Genomic DNA, 14,511 nt, shown 5'->3' with positions numbered 1-14,511 from the left:
TGTATGTTTGTGTGTGTACGTGTGTGTGTGTGTGTGTGTGTGTGTGTGTATTTTTAGATATCTTTTCTAATAGAACACAAGTAAGAGACACAACACACTAGATGAAACTCCTCCTCATCATGAACTCAACCTATGGGGGCAAAGCCTAGATCAAGGGAGTAGAAATAGGTTCATTTCAAAGAAGAAAGCCATGCATAGGCAATTTCCAAGAATACTTGCTGCAAAACCAACTCTAGTGGCAAATAGCAGAAAGTTGAGAAAAACCTTGAACAAAAGCTCCAAGTAGATTTCAATGGAAGCGAGCTTATCAAGGACCCAAAAATTAAGGCTCAAAGAGTTAGAACAAGATGTGTTGCTAAGCCAACGCATTCTAAACATCAAACAAGTAAAAGAAAGGAGTTACATGTCTCCTTTTTGTAGTTTTAGCCCCCCCCCCCCCAAATATAAGTTGATCACCCAAGAAATAAATAAATATGTTCAAATAAATTATCAAATTATGCTTTTATACATCAAACAAGTAAAAGAAAGAAGCTGCATGTCTCCTTTTTGCCCCCCCCCCCCAAACAAATAATATAAGTCGATCACCCAAGAAATAAATTAAAAAAAATTATCAAACTATTATAAGAAGAAATTTTTGACTTTTTCTTTTTTTTTTCCTTCTAAACTAGGTTATCAATATTTTTATTTCTAGTTGTATTATCAATTAGTAGAGTTAAAGTTCATGAATGTGTTTGAAAAACCTCTAAAAATGACTGTTGAAAAAAAAAACAGCTATCACTTGAACTAGATGAATCCAAAGTTTTTTTTAAAATAAAAGTTAATAAAATAACTTAGAAATTGGAAAAATACATTGCAATGTTTTGATTATTCCAACCTTGGAGATTAAATTTATTTTATAGTTTTTAAAATTTAAACTAATAGAACACTACAAGGAATAACCAAAAAGGATCCTTGGTTTCATGTTTTTTTGGGCACATTTTAAATCATCGAAGTCCCAAGATAAATATAGAATTTTACATGTTGCTAGATAAATGTTTCCTTTACATTGAAATTTTGCTTATTATTCAAAGAATACACTATTAAATATATCAACAAATTTCAAAGAAAATAGTTGCTCACATTTTGGGCTTGATTATTTTTTATAGCTCACTTTTTGGTAATCCACTACACATCAATGTGCATGCCACACACACACATATTCAAGGTATACTTCTATGTATAAACATGTAGATGTGAGTATGTAAGTATACATATATATAATATGTGTATATATTTGTATCTATATGTATGTGAGTATGCATCCATATATATGTGTGCATGTATCTATGTTTTGTTTGTGAACATGTACATTTACATGCATGTGTTATGTATGTTTCTATATGTGTGTATGTGTGCATGAGATGTGCCAACTTCTTTGTCCAAGAAGTAGTACCATTGTTCATCCATCTAGTTGGGTTGTGCATGAACTAATGATATAAACACCTTTATTGGACAATTGTGAAGGGTATTGGCCACTCTTATAAGTGATAGGGACTTGTTCCATCAAACAGAAAGAGTCTTATCTTCCATATCCTTGCTAGAAGTTTAATCCTTTTTACATTTACCTTCGTGTGTTCTAAATTATTGGCACAAATAATATAACATCCTGGAGTCAACAACATCAAAAATCCTCCCCTACCTCTGGGTAGCTGATTGTGAATGAGGTTAAACAATTTTTTAGTAGTTGTCATTGTGTCGGCTTGAAATCCAATTTTTTTGGTTGAAGATATTCATCCGTTTGGGCTAAGCCGAGAAGTCAAACCCATTTCGACAAAAGGGTTGTTGAAACAACCGCTTTTGTCTACTCCGGGCCCCCTAGAGGATTGGATACCCCTCAGACTCCCATTTAGGCATAGCAATCCAAGATCGAACTCGTGCCCTTCTTTGGTTGAATGCAAGCTATATCGAAAACAATATAAAAGTTCATATTGTGATAATTTTGTCTATCTTTAGCAGTGAATTTTCCCTATCAACTAGTTATTTGTTGTACTAATTCTTCCTATTTCCTACTTCCCTTAGTGCTAGGCTTCATTATGGTTGAGTCTACCCTACATCTCTGGAGATTTGATAGAAACTCAATACGAAGGCCTTTGTGTGAATATATGCTAATGTGTGTTTGTGTGTGTGTGTGTGTGTGCGTGCGTGTGCGCTAGGCTTCATTATGATTGAGTCTGCCCTGCATCTCTGGAGATTTGATAGAAACTTGATACGAAGGCCTTTGTGTGAATATATGCTCGTGTGTGTGTGTGTGTGCGCGTGCACATGCACGCATGCGTATGGGGAGTGTGTGTGGGAGACCATATCTTGATACAAAGTTCTACATCCACTAGCACTAATGATGTTAGTGGGCATGTCATAGTATGTAGTCCATATTATGCATAATGAAGTTGATAGTTATATAGTCTTGTGGTTGACTACCATAAGTATATAACATGCATGTTCCTAAAAGGTGAATTTGGGTACATTCCTGGATTCATCTAGGCACATGTGTGTGTGTGTGTGTGTGTGTGTGTGTGTGTGTGGGTCAAACTAGGATTCTTGGACCCAAAAACATAGCCAACCCTTTCCATTAGTACATTTTTCATTACACATGTTGTTTTTTTATCAAATCACTGATGTACAAATACATAATAAAAAATGCCCAACAATCCCACAACATGGTTGTGAAATAGACTTAGAGGTCACATCCAAGCATGGCTTAGAGGATTTATTATTCAATAACCGAAAATTATCAATGAGCATGTCCTACTTGGCTCAGTGTCTCTGGTATTCCCACAACATGGCTTAGAGACTCTAGGAACATGGACTATTAACACTTAATAAGAGGTTGGCAATTCCATTTATCGATCAAAACAATAAGGTTCTCCTCAGAGTGAATTAAAACAACAATCTAGGATACTAGTCCAAGAATGGAAATCCTATCCTAACACTCTAGGGCTAACTAAACCTTCAACTCTGATACCATGTGTGAGCAATCTATCCATGGGGCATGGGTTACGTCCTAGTAGTCTGCTAACTGCTCTAGAAATCCGATGGTGGATGACATCATAACTCCCCTTTCAAAATCATGAGAATACGAGCCATCGATGCCTAGTAGCCTAACTCTACCTTGCAATCAAACAAGACTAAGGCTCATGTTTCCCATTGCTTGACCAAACTAATAAAAAGTTGGTATAGGAACACAAGGCATGACATAACTAATATCAAATCCAACAGATAACTAAGGTTTATATTTCCCATTGCTCGACCACTGATGAAAAGAGGCCACTGGAATGCAGAGCATGATATAACTAATCTTGAATCCAACATATTTTTCCCCATCTTTCAAAGTCAAGGCTGATTCAGTTCGCCCCCTTTGATCTGATGCTTTCAGAAGCATAGCCGCCCAATCAAGTTAGACTTTTAGTCTAGAAGACCTTCTAGCCTAACTAATCGTCTTTATGTTCTTGTGGAAAGCTACTTGACTTATTGGGTCCATCCACGGTCATAATGAAACACATTTCGATAGGAGTGAAAGCTTGAAAGCTTGAAACTCGTGAAACATTTCATCAAGGCTACATAAAACATCGTATTGAAACACTGGCAAAATGATTATTTTTTTAAATAAAAAATTTCTTACAAATTCAATCAAATTTATTCAAAATTCAATGTTTGGTCTAGCATTTTAGTTGGTAATTGTTCAAGGCTGAAATTTTTTGAGGTGAAATGTTTTGAGGTTGAAAAGTTCCATTGTGACGCTAGGCCTATCCATCCTTTAAAAAGGAGGTATCCATTCACCAACTTTCCAACTTGCATGCACCTTTTTCTATTATTTAATTACTACCACACAATTGGATACAAAAAAACAAGTTTTTTAATTATTCCAAGAATGTTTTTTGTTAAAATAACCCTTCAAACAATGGAATACAATTTAAGGCAATCCTATGGAAAAGCAGTGCTACTTATTAAACAACTTAATTTGATAAATAGCTATCATGCTTGACTAGCTGCAAACTCTGATGCCATCAGTTTATCATTGCAATGAGTACCGAGGTACCCCCATCCTTTATTAACAAAGGTGTGATCTGTTCTCGTTACCAAGGGATCCCCATCCTTTGGTGTGAACTAATCTTATTGCCAAGAGACTTCCATCCGCAAGTGTGATTAGGAAAAAGGTAGAAAAAAGAGCACTGTATATACAAGCATCTAGGAATTTAGTTAGATAAAACTCACTAATTCTAGAGCCTCTTAGTTCAAAGTCCTGTTCTTGGCTTATCACCGGCAGCAAGACCCTTAGGTACCTAACCTACCAAGGTTTTAACCCTCGAGGGGGTTATTACATGGAAAGTTGGTCATTAAGGCTTGTGGATGATACCAAAGGGTGAGACATCAAGGGTTTGATTAGAAATAGAGTGGGAGCATCTAGGTTAGGAGATTGAATGTCATATGCAGTTTGGTTTTCTAATTTGATGATGGTAGGACTTTTTTAGCTATGTTTTTGTAAGTATCACTAGCCATTTACTAAGGACACATAACCTACCAAGGTTTTAACCCTCAAGGGGCTTATACATAGGAAGTGGGTCCTTAAGTAAGTTAGTGATGCTTAACAAGAGCTTGGTGAGGGAAAAAAACTACCATAGACAAAATAGGGCTAAAAATTGCATAACTATTTTTCTAAGTAGGTTTTTAGCATACTACTTGCACTTTGCTTACCTACAAACACCTGGCTACCTCTAATAACCCTCCATTTCTCTCTAGAATGAACCATTGATAGCTACAACCAGTAGCACTTGCAAGTACAAGCACAAGCAAGGACACCGCAACAGCCACCCCCACCACCATGATCATTGATAGGATTAGGAATACCAGTGACTGTAGCTGAAGGAATTCCACTACAACAGTAAGTTACTATAGAAGCAAATAGAAACTCTAGAAGTACCACAAAGACCGTCAATGAAGCATCGAAAGCTCAACGAGCCCAATGGCTCTACAAGCGACACTAAAGACTCCCCACACCGGTGAACTTTGACCATGTCTATGGTCAAACATGCTTAGGCTGGTGGGATTGTTTGGCAACATCAGGTTTATCAACAAGTTAACAAGTACAAGTATGGAGGAAGCTAAAGCCATGGAAGGTCGAAGGCTGAGTGCGGGACACCGTTTTTGAAGATTCCCTCACCCATTTTATAATAAATCCCACCTAAGTGCAATGTATAAACTACATAGCCAATTTATGGGCTCTTGGATTTCCAATTTATATACCCATAGCCTATTAATTTTCTAGGAAAACCGTGGTGTTAGCTACGTCTCGCCTACCTCCACTGCCACGTAAAGTCAACTCTCAAAGTACCATTAATCACATAAAAGGGGAATGCTAGAGCTATTAAGTGTTGAAATTTGTAGAAACTTTGGTCTATAGCCCTCTTCTTGCTATAAGAATTGAAGAAATGTGAACCCTTGGGCCTGCTTTTATATATGGGACTAGAGAGAGAGAGAGAGAGAGAGAGAGAGAGAGAGAGAGAGAGAGAGAGATGATGTGCACCTAAAAGCTAGAGAGAGTGATAGAGAGAGGAAAGGATGGTGCCTATTTGCTACCCTAGAGCTATATTTAGCTTCATCGTTGTTTTATGCAAGACTAAACAGGTAATATTACCATAAGCCTAAATAGGTAAAATTACCCAAATAGGCAATTATTATTATTCTCTGAAACTGGTAGAAACGGAGGTGGATCAACATGTGGATTTGTTCATTGTGAAGATAACATCATTATCTTTGATTCGAGTACTCAACCTCATCGATCGAATGTATGAGCTAAAGATGGAGATTGTAATCGTCAAAATGCAACATGTGCGGGAATACTTAATGTGAATGGGATGAAGCCCAAGCCAAATTGTCAAAGATGAATGGGATGAAGCCCAAGCCAAATTGGGCTTGTAAGAGTTCCAAGATGTATTAATCTTAGTCCATTTCCTGTAACTATCCTTATTTCTAAAGAATGTATGTCCAAGTGTGAAAAGCCTAAGTTATTAATGCCTTAGCTTTTGACCTAGGTATAAAAGTGAACACTCTTTAGGAATTTAGATCTTTTTGGTCATTTCTCTAAAGACCTCTCTAACTCTAGTTCTCCTCTACTCTAAGCTTAAGCTTGATTTAAGATTCCATAGCTTAAGCAACCCATTGTATCTAACCTCTTATAATTAATGAAATGGGCAACAGCTTCTCTTTCCTTCTCTCTTATTCTTGCAATGTTTATGTGTGCAATGCATGTGTCTTGCTTATGCATGATTAAGTGATTGATCCTTGTCTTCTTACTAGTTAGCTTAGTTTATTAGCATTTTCTCTTTGATTAGAGTATTGTGGGTTGAGTGTATTAGTGTTGGGACTTACATGAAACCTTGCATGTGTATGTGGCATGCGTGAGTGAAAGAGTGCTTGCCTTTGAATGCTAATTCATTCCTTCATTGCTTTGATTAGAGTAGGATTAGCATGCTTGATTCATAAATTCATTCAATGGTAGCTTAGCATTGTATAATGAGTGACATTGAGTGGTTAGAATGAGTGGGTTAGCTTACCCATATCTAATCTCCTTGATTAGAGAGATTGAGTGACCATAGGTCAAACCAAGTGCAAGGCTAGAGACTCCTTTGCATTGACAAAGCAAGGTTTCCTCCATGAGCTAGCCAAGTTAAGCTCTCTGTAGACATATCTTCTTAGGAAGGTTGTTGGAAAGAGCCACTATGCTATGTGTGAGAGCTGTGCGGTGCGTGGTGTGTGCGTGAAGAAGGAGATGAAGACACAAGGTTTTGTGGTGCCCTAGCTTACAATGTATGAGCCACACCTTATTGCTCTATCACTAAAAGAATAAGTATAGAGTGTACACATGAATTAGGGTTAGTGGGTTAGATGGGCGACTGGCCACTTTGGCCTTTACCCCAACAACCTCCCACTTAAAGGCCAATGCTTTAATGGATACATGTTAGTAGAAAAAATATATTTGTACAGTGAGGTACCATATCCTCACAATGCCCATCAGCTCTCAACAATGTGCAAACTTGTCGGACGGTAGACTCTTAGTGAGAAAGTCTATAGGGTTATTATCTGTATGTACTTTGACCAGCTCAAGATGCTTGTACTCAAGCACTTGACAAAGAAAATGATACTTCACCTCAATGTGCTTGGTCTTTGCATGAAACACAAGATTCTTTCCCAACATAATGGCACTCTGACTATCACTGTGCAAAATTGGCATGCCATCTCCAAGGCCCGAATCTGCCACTAGATGAATCAGCCATATAGCTTCTTTGCACGCTTCTATAGTTGCAACATACTCTGCCTCAGTGGTAGATAATGCCACACATTTTGGTAAGTGAGACATCCAAGATATTGCACCCCCATATAATGCGAAAATGTATCCTGTAGTTGACCTTCTGTTATCAGAATTCCCTGCATAATCCGAGTCTGTGTAACCAAGTACACCACTATTGCATTTACCAAAGCATATGCACATGTCATTTGTACCACTCAAGCACCTCAAGATGCCTTTCACTGCTTCCCAATGCTTCTTTCCATGGTCTCACATATATCTACTCACAACTCCCACTGCAAATGTAATGTCTGGATGAGTAGCAATCATGGCATACATGAGAATGCCCATGCATGATGCATAAGGAACCTTGGCCATTTCAGCCTTTTCCACATTAGATTTGAGACTATCCTTCGCACTAAGTTTCACATATGGAGGCAACGTAGTGCTAATTGCCTTCCTCCCCTCCATATTGAAACGTTGCAAGACTTTGTAGACATAATCTTTCTGAGATAGATAGAGTAATCTCTTTGTTCTATCTCTGATTATGCGCATACAAAGGATATGATTTGCATCTCCCATATATTTCATCTCAAATGCATCCATTAACCTTTTCTTAAGGGCATCAATATCATAACCACTTCTCCCTGCGATGAGCATGTCATCCACATAAAGAATCAACACAATAAGGCTGCCATCCTTGGCCCTTTTAGTGTACAAGAAGTGATCTGTCTCACTTCGAGCATAATTGTGAGATTGTATAAAGGCATCAAACTTGTTATACCATTCACGTGGGGCTTGTTTTAAGCCATACAAGCTTTTCTTAAGCTTGTATGAAGCCCTCTAGCTATTGCATGTGGATCTCATCATGTAGGTCACCATGCAAGAAAGCTATCTTGACATCCAATTGTACAAGATCCATGTCTTCTTTAGCTACCAAGGCAAGCATAGTGCAAAGAGTAGTCATCTTCACAATAGGTGAAAAGATTTCATTGAAATCAACACCTTTTTCCTGCTTAAGACCTTTAGCTACCAAACGAGCCTTGTACTTTGGTTTTGCATTGTCAGTTGTGACCTTCAACTTATAGACCCGCTTACATGGCAAAGCATTTTTACCCTGTGGTAAAGGAACTAGTTCCCAAGTCTGATTCTTCTCAATAGAATCCATTTTCGACTCCATAGCTCGCTCCCACTTAAGCTTGTCATCTCTGCTCATGGCCTCTTTGTAACAAGATGGCTCCCCACAATCTGTTAACATGACATAATCTAAGCTAGGTACAAATCTCTGAGGGGGATGAGAAACATGTAAGCCAGGTACAAATCTCTGAGGGGGATGAGAAACATGAGTAGGGGGATGAGAAACATGTAAGCCAGGTACAAATCTCTGAGGGGGATGAGAAACATGAGTAGACCTTCTCAGTATCACTGGATCTTCTTGAGTTGGCATTTCAGCCTCCACTCTGTCACTTGGCACCATTTGGCTTTGCACTAGTGAACCAACAGTCCTTTCCTCTTGTTGACTAGAATGGTCATTGCTAGAGCCTTCTCTCTCCACACTTGATGACTCAACATTTGCCCTTTGTGGTGGCAAGACAATTGGTGGCATGATATCCTGGAATGATACCTTTCGAGTTTCCACTTCCTTAAGTTGTTTATGCATCTTCTTCTCATTGAAAATAACATCACTGTTGTGAACAATTTTTCTAGCCTCTGGATCCCATAGACGATATCCCATTTTGCCACTTTCTCCATAGCCCATGAAAATGCATTTTCTAGAGTTGGCCTCTAGCTTACTGCGTTTCTCTCTAGGAACATGCACATAAGCTTCACAACCAAACACACATAAGTGGTCATATGAAGGTTTTTTTCCTGTCCAAGCCTCTGCAAGGACTCCACCATCCAACATTGAATTTGGTGACCTATTAATAATCAAGTGTACAGTCGTCATCACCATAGCTTCAGCCCAAAACCCTTGAGTAAAGCCCACATTAGAAAGCATACTTAGAACCCTTTCATTTATCGTTCTATTCATCCTCTCTACTACACCATTTTGTGCAAGATTACCAGGTGTAGTGAGTTCTCTTTTGATGCCACGCATTTCACAAAAGTTCATGAGATAGGTACTCTCCACCATTGTCAGTTCTAAGACATTTAAGCTTCTTCCCTAACATGTTCTCAGCAAAAGCAAGAAATTTTTCAAAGCATTGAAAGGCATCATCTTTCCTAGCCATAGGATATACCCACACTTTCCTGGTCGAATCATCAATGAATATGATAAAATAGGATGCTCACCCTATCGATCTAATAGGCACAGGTCCAACAACGTCACTATGAACCAAATCTAAAGGTTCACTCTTCTTCTTATTTGTTGACAATCTTTTATGGGCTGAACCAGCATGTTTATCATAAATGCAATGCTCACACATAGAAAAATTTGAAAAATTTAACATGGGCAAATAATCCAAATGAGACAATGTTTCCATTCCTTTTCAAAGACATATGAGCTAACCGGCCATGCCACAAAGAAGCATTTGGCAGCTTGGTTACAGCAATTACATGGTCGCGTACAAAGGAAACATGACTAGGGTAGAGTGTGCCACACTTCGCTCCTCGAGCTATGATAAGAGAGCCCTTATGAATCCTCTAAGACTAGCTACCAAAGGTTGTAGAGTAACCAAGGTCATCCAACTAGCCAGTAGAAATCAAGATCTTAGTGAGCTTTGGCACATGACAAACATTCTTCAACAGGAAACAGGAACCATTTTAAAAGGTAAACTGCACATCTCGTGAACCAACTATGTCACAAACATAGTCATTACCAACGTGAATAGATCCACGCCTGCTGTCATAAGTAGAGAACCAACTCCTATGAGGAGTAACATGAAACGAGGTACCAGAATCAAGAATCCACTCCTGACCACAATTCTGATCTGCTGCCACCAACACACTTGTAAGAAGACTTGAAGTGAAGAGCACTTCACCGCCGTCATCTTTGTAAGTCACTACATTCACCTCTTCAACCTTCTCTTTCCCTTTATCATCTTTCTTATCTCCCCCCTTTCCTTCTTTCTTTTTCTACATATACTTCCACTTGAAACAGTCTTTCTTTACATGTCCATGTTTGCCATAGCAATAACATTCGATGTCTTTCTTGGACCTTGACTTGCTGCATGATTTGCCACGATCTTGGTTCTTATCTCGAGACTATTTTCTGCCTCTGTCATCTTGCATTGCTAACACTTGACCATTCTTTTTCAGTGTACAATGAAGTTTTGACCCATCAGAATGAGCTTTCAGTGTACAATTTAGATATAACCCATCATTACATGAAGTATGTATGTCTATTGTGAGTTCTTGTGTGAGGTACTTTGATAGTGGTGCCATGAAGCATATTACTTTGTAGTGCGATATGTTCACTTCTCTTGAATATTCTCCTACATGGGATATTGTCACATGTGCCAACAACGCCTCTTCCCTAGTAGAAGGAGTTGGTAAAATTGAGTTGGCAACCATAAATGGCAGTATTTTCATACTTAAATATGCCTTGTATGTTCATGGGATAAAAAAGAACTTTCTATCAATTTCTATGCTTACTATGGGTTGTTGACCAGTTATAAAGTTTATGGTTGACAACTGTATAGTTCATGATCTCGCTCTTGTGGTAATATAATTGTGGCATCAGGTTCATTATATCATGAGGTATATAAGCTGTGCAATTTGAGATTTGTATGTAGATTTAGATGCAAAAGTTTTGCATGCACATTTTGTTCATCTCTGAATTTTGCTAGCTTGCTATGATTCTAGGAATCTGATATGGTGTCTTCATTGCCTCAAGTTCCCTCAAAACATGTATGTGAAGGTTGTATTCTTAGTAAAATGCAATGTTCTTCTTTTCCTAAGTATGTTTCACTGAGAGTTGATCACAAATTGCAGCTTGTGCACAATGATATATGTGGTATGATGAAGAAACCATCTTTTGGAAATAATCGATGCTTCATGAATTTTTATTGATGATTATTGCAGGCATGTATGGGTATATACCTTAAAATATAAGTCCAAAGTGTTCTTGTGCTTCAAGAAATTTGTTTGTATGGTGGCTAAGAATGTATCTAGATTTTAAGTGGGCACCCTCCATTCTGATAAAGGGGGGGTGGGGGGTATATGTCTAAAGAATTTAATTTGTTTCTTGATGAATGTGGGATAAAACACCAATTTATAGTGCCTTATACCCCTATGGTGTAGCTAAGAGGAAAAATAGATCTCTTATAGAGATGTCACGATGTATAAAGATTCACCACATGCATAATGCTTGAGGCTATCATGTGTGCTACCTATGAGGCGTCTAGTTCCAAGATAGCCCTGTACAACATCAAGAAGATGGATGGCTCTAACTTCCCATTTTGGAAGCAACAGATCTGGCACGTTTTGGTGCAAAAGAAGCAGACAAAGCCCATCAAGTTAAAAGGCGTCAAACCAGAGGATATGCCACAAGATGTGTGGGTGGAACTTGATGAGTTAGCATGTTCGACCATTATGCTAACTCTTGCAGAAAGTGTTTACTTCAATGTTGCTGAGGAGACCACAAGCTATGGTGTGTGGCAGAAGTTATGTAGCCTTTATGAGAAGCAGAGTGCAACTTCTCAAGTCTATTGGTTGAAGAAGCTAGTTGATTTGAAGATGAAAGAGTGCCTATGTCTAATCATCTCAATGAGTTCAACACGATTTTCAGGCAATTGTCAACACAGGGTATCAAGTTTGAGGACTCTGTCAAGGCCATGTTTTTGCTAGTTACATTGCTTGAGAGCTGGGAAACGTTTCGCATAGCTCTTAGTAATTCTGCACCTGCTGCTGGTCTCACAAGTGCCAATGTGGAGGGTAGCTTGTTAACTGAAGAAGTGAACAGAAAGAATTCAGAGCCAACAAAGGGTAGCACTGCTTTAGTTGTTAGAGGCAGATCTAATGCTAAAGGGAAATCTAGTGAGAGATCCAAGTCTTGTAGCAAATCACGTGGTCCTAGGAAAAAGGAAATTGAGTGCTATTGGTGTCATAATAAGAAGGGACATATGAAGAAAGATTGTCCCAAGTGTGAAGCTGAAAAAGGCAAGGACAAGGAAGAGGGCCAAAGTTCCAAAGGCTCTAATGTGAAGATAGAAGAAATTAATGTAGCATGCATTGATGAGGATGGGGATATCCTCTTTACTTCAGCTCTGGACCCATCACTTCTGATTGCTTCAGATGGGAATGATGTCAGTGATTGGATCATTGACTCATTTGAATCTTTCCATGTGACTCCCCATCGGGAGTGGTTTTCTACCTATGATGATTCTCGCAAGGGTTTTGTGCTACTTGGCAACAATCAGTCTTGTGAGATTGTGGGCATTGGAGATGTGCAGCCGTGGTTCTAGAATGGTTCTTCGTTTCTTCTCAAGAATGTGAGACATGTTCCTACATTGACCAAGAGCTTGATCAGTACTGGATAGTTGGATGATGCTGGCTATACTAGCGTGTTTGGAGACCGCTCCTGGAAGATCTGCAAAGGTTCCTTGGTGATAGCCCATAGTGTGAAGAGTAGTACTCTTTACATGTTGTATGTGTCCAATGTCAAAGACAATGTAATTTGTGTAACCGAGTAGCCAAACGTTTCTTTGTGGCATCGCCGGTTAGGACAGATGTCCAAAAAGGGAATGGAAAAACTGTCTCATCTTGGTTATGTTCCTGCTTTCAGTTTTTCAGATTTTGATGTGTGTGAACATTGTTTATATGGTAAACAAACACAATCACCACACAAACAAGGTAGTACTCATAAAAGTGAGCCTCTTTCACTTGTACATAGTGGTGTGTGTGGGCCTTTGCCTACAATGTCTTTGGGTGGTGCTAGCTACTTTGTCACGTTCATATATGACTACTCACAAAAAGTGTGGGTGTATCCTCTTAGGAGAAAGGATGACGTCCTTTCTGTGTTTCAAAAGTTTGTGACACTAGTGGAGAATCAGTCTGGCAAGAAGGTCAAGTGCTTACGTTCAGACAATGGTGGAGAGTATGTCTCTAGAGCCTGCCAAGAATTTTGTGATTCTAAAGGCATAAAACAAGAATTGACTGCTCCATACAACCCTCCACAAAATGGCATTGCTAAGAGGATGAACCATACTATTTGTTGAGAGCCTTGATATCCCAAGCTCATCTACATCTTCATCTATGGCAGTACATCATGAGCTTGAGAGGGGCTGTTGAGATTCAAGCTCGATGTCAGTGTGAGCCAGCTATGCTATGTGCTGGCATGTTAGGTAGGAACATGTGTGAGACATAAATGACCGCGTCCAGTTGGTCATAGTGTGTGGACAATAGCTAGGGTTAGATGTGTGTGGACACAACTCATAGTGTGTTGTGTGTATTATGGATTATGGCTTTATGCATTGTGTGAGAAGGGAGATGGCTTCCCTCTATGGTTAGGGTTTGCAATATACATTAGGGTTTGCTCCTGTGTGTGTGTCTCCTCTCCCTCTACCGCTTTTTCAACATGGTATCAGAGCCTTGTGCTGTCTATTAGGGTTTATGAGTGAGTGAGAGAAGAGGGAGAAGAAGCTATGAAGAGAAGCTGTGAAGCTTGCCATTGAAGCTGTGAAGCTTGGAGCACACCGATTACTATTAGATCTGAGAGCTTGGCCTATCGGGTAAGGTCTTCTAAACATCCTTGAGTGGATTGCAGGTGATTCAGGCAAAAACAAAGCAAACTAGAGCAAATCAAAGCAAAGAAAAATTCTGGTTTTTGAAAGCTTTCCATTAAAGCTTGGAAGCATTGATGTATGGTGGAAATACATGTAAATCTGGCAAAAGACATATGTATCTGACAAGGAGGAATGTATTGGCAACTCATATGCAAGCTCTACTGTGATTTTGGAGCAAGTTGGAAGCATTTGAATGTGTGAAAAATTTTGGTTTTTGAGCTCTCACAAAACAGAGAAAAGCAACTCAAGATTTGATGCATTTGGAGCATGTTTTTGGCTAAAATCAAACCATTGATTGGTTGCACACATACCCAAGTGTGTTGGGCACTTGTATACCTCACCAATTAACACTTAAATCACTCCCAAATCCCTCAAATGCAGGCGGCGCATTCTGGACAGAAAAACAGAGCAGATTTTTGATATTTTTGAAGCGAGGAGATCGATTATCACTTGGTTGCTTGATTA

This window comes from Cibotium barometz, chromosome 22 (genome assembly GCF_041138505.1).
Source record: "Cibotium barometz isolate CiBa-2024 chromosome 22, ASM4113850v1, whole genome shotgun sequence".
NCBI lineage: Eukaryota > Viridiplantae > Streptophyta > Polypodiopsida > Cyatheales > Cibotiaceae > Cibotium > Cibotium barometz.
This window is presented reverse-complemented; position numbering follows the sequence as displayed.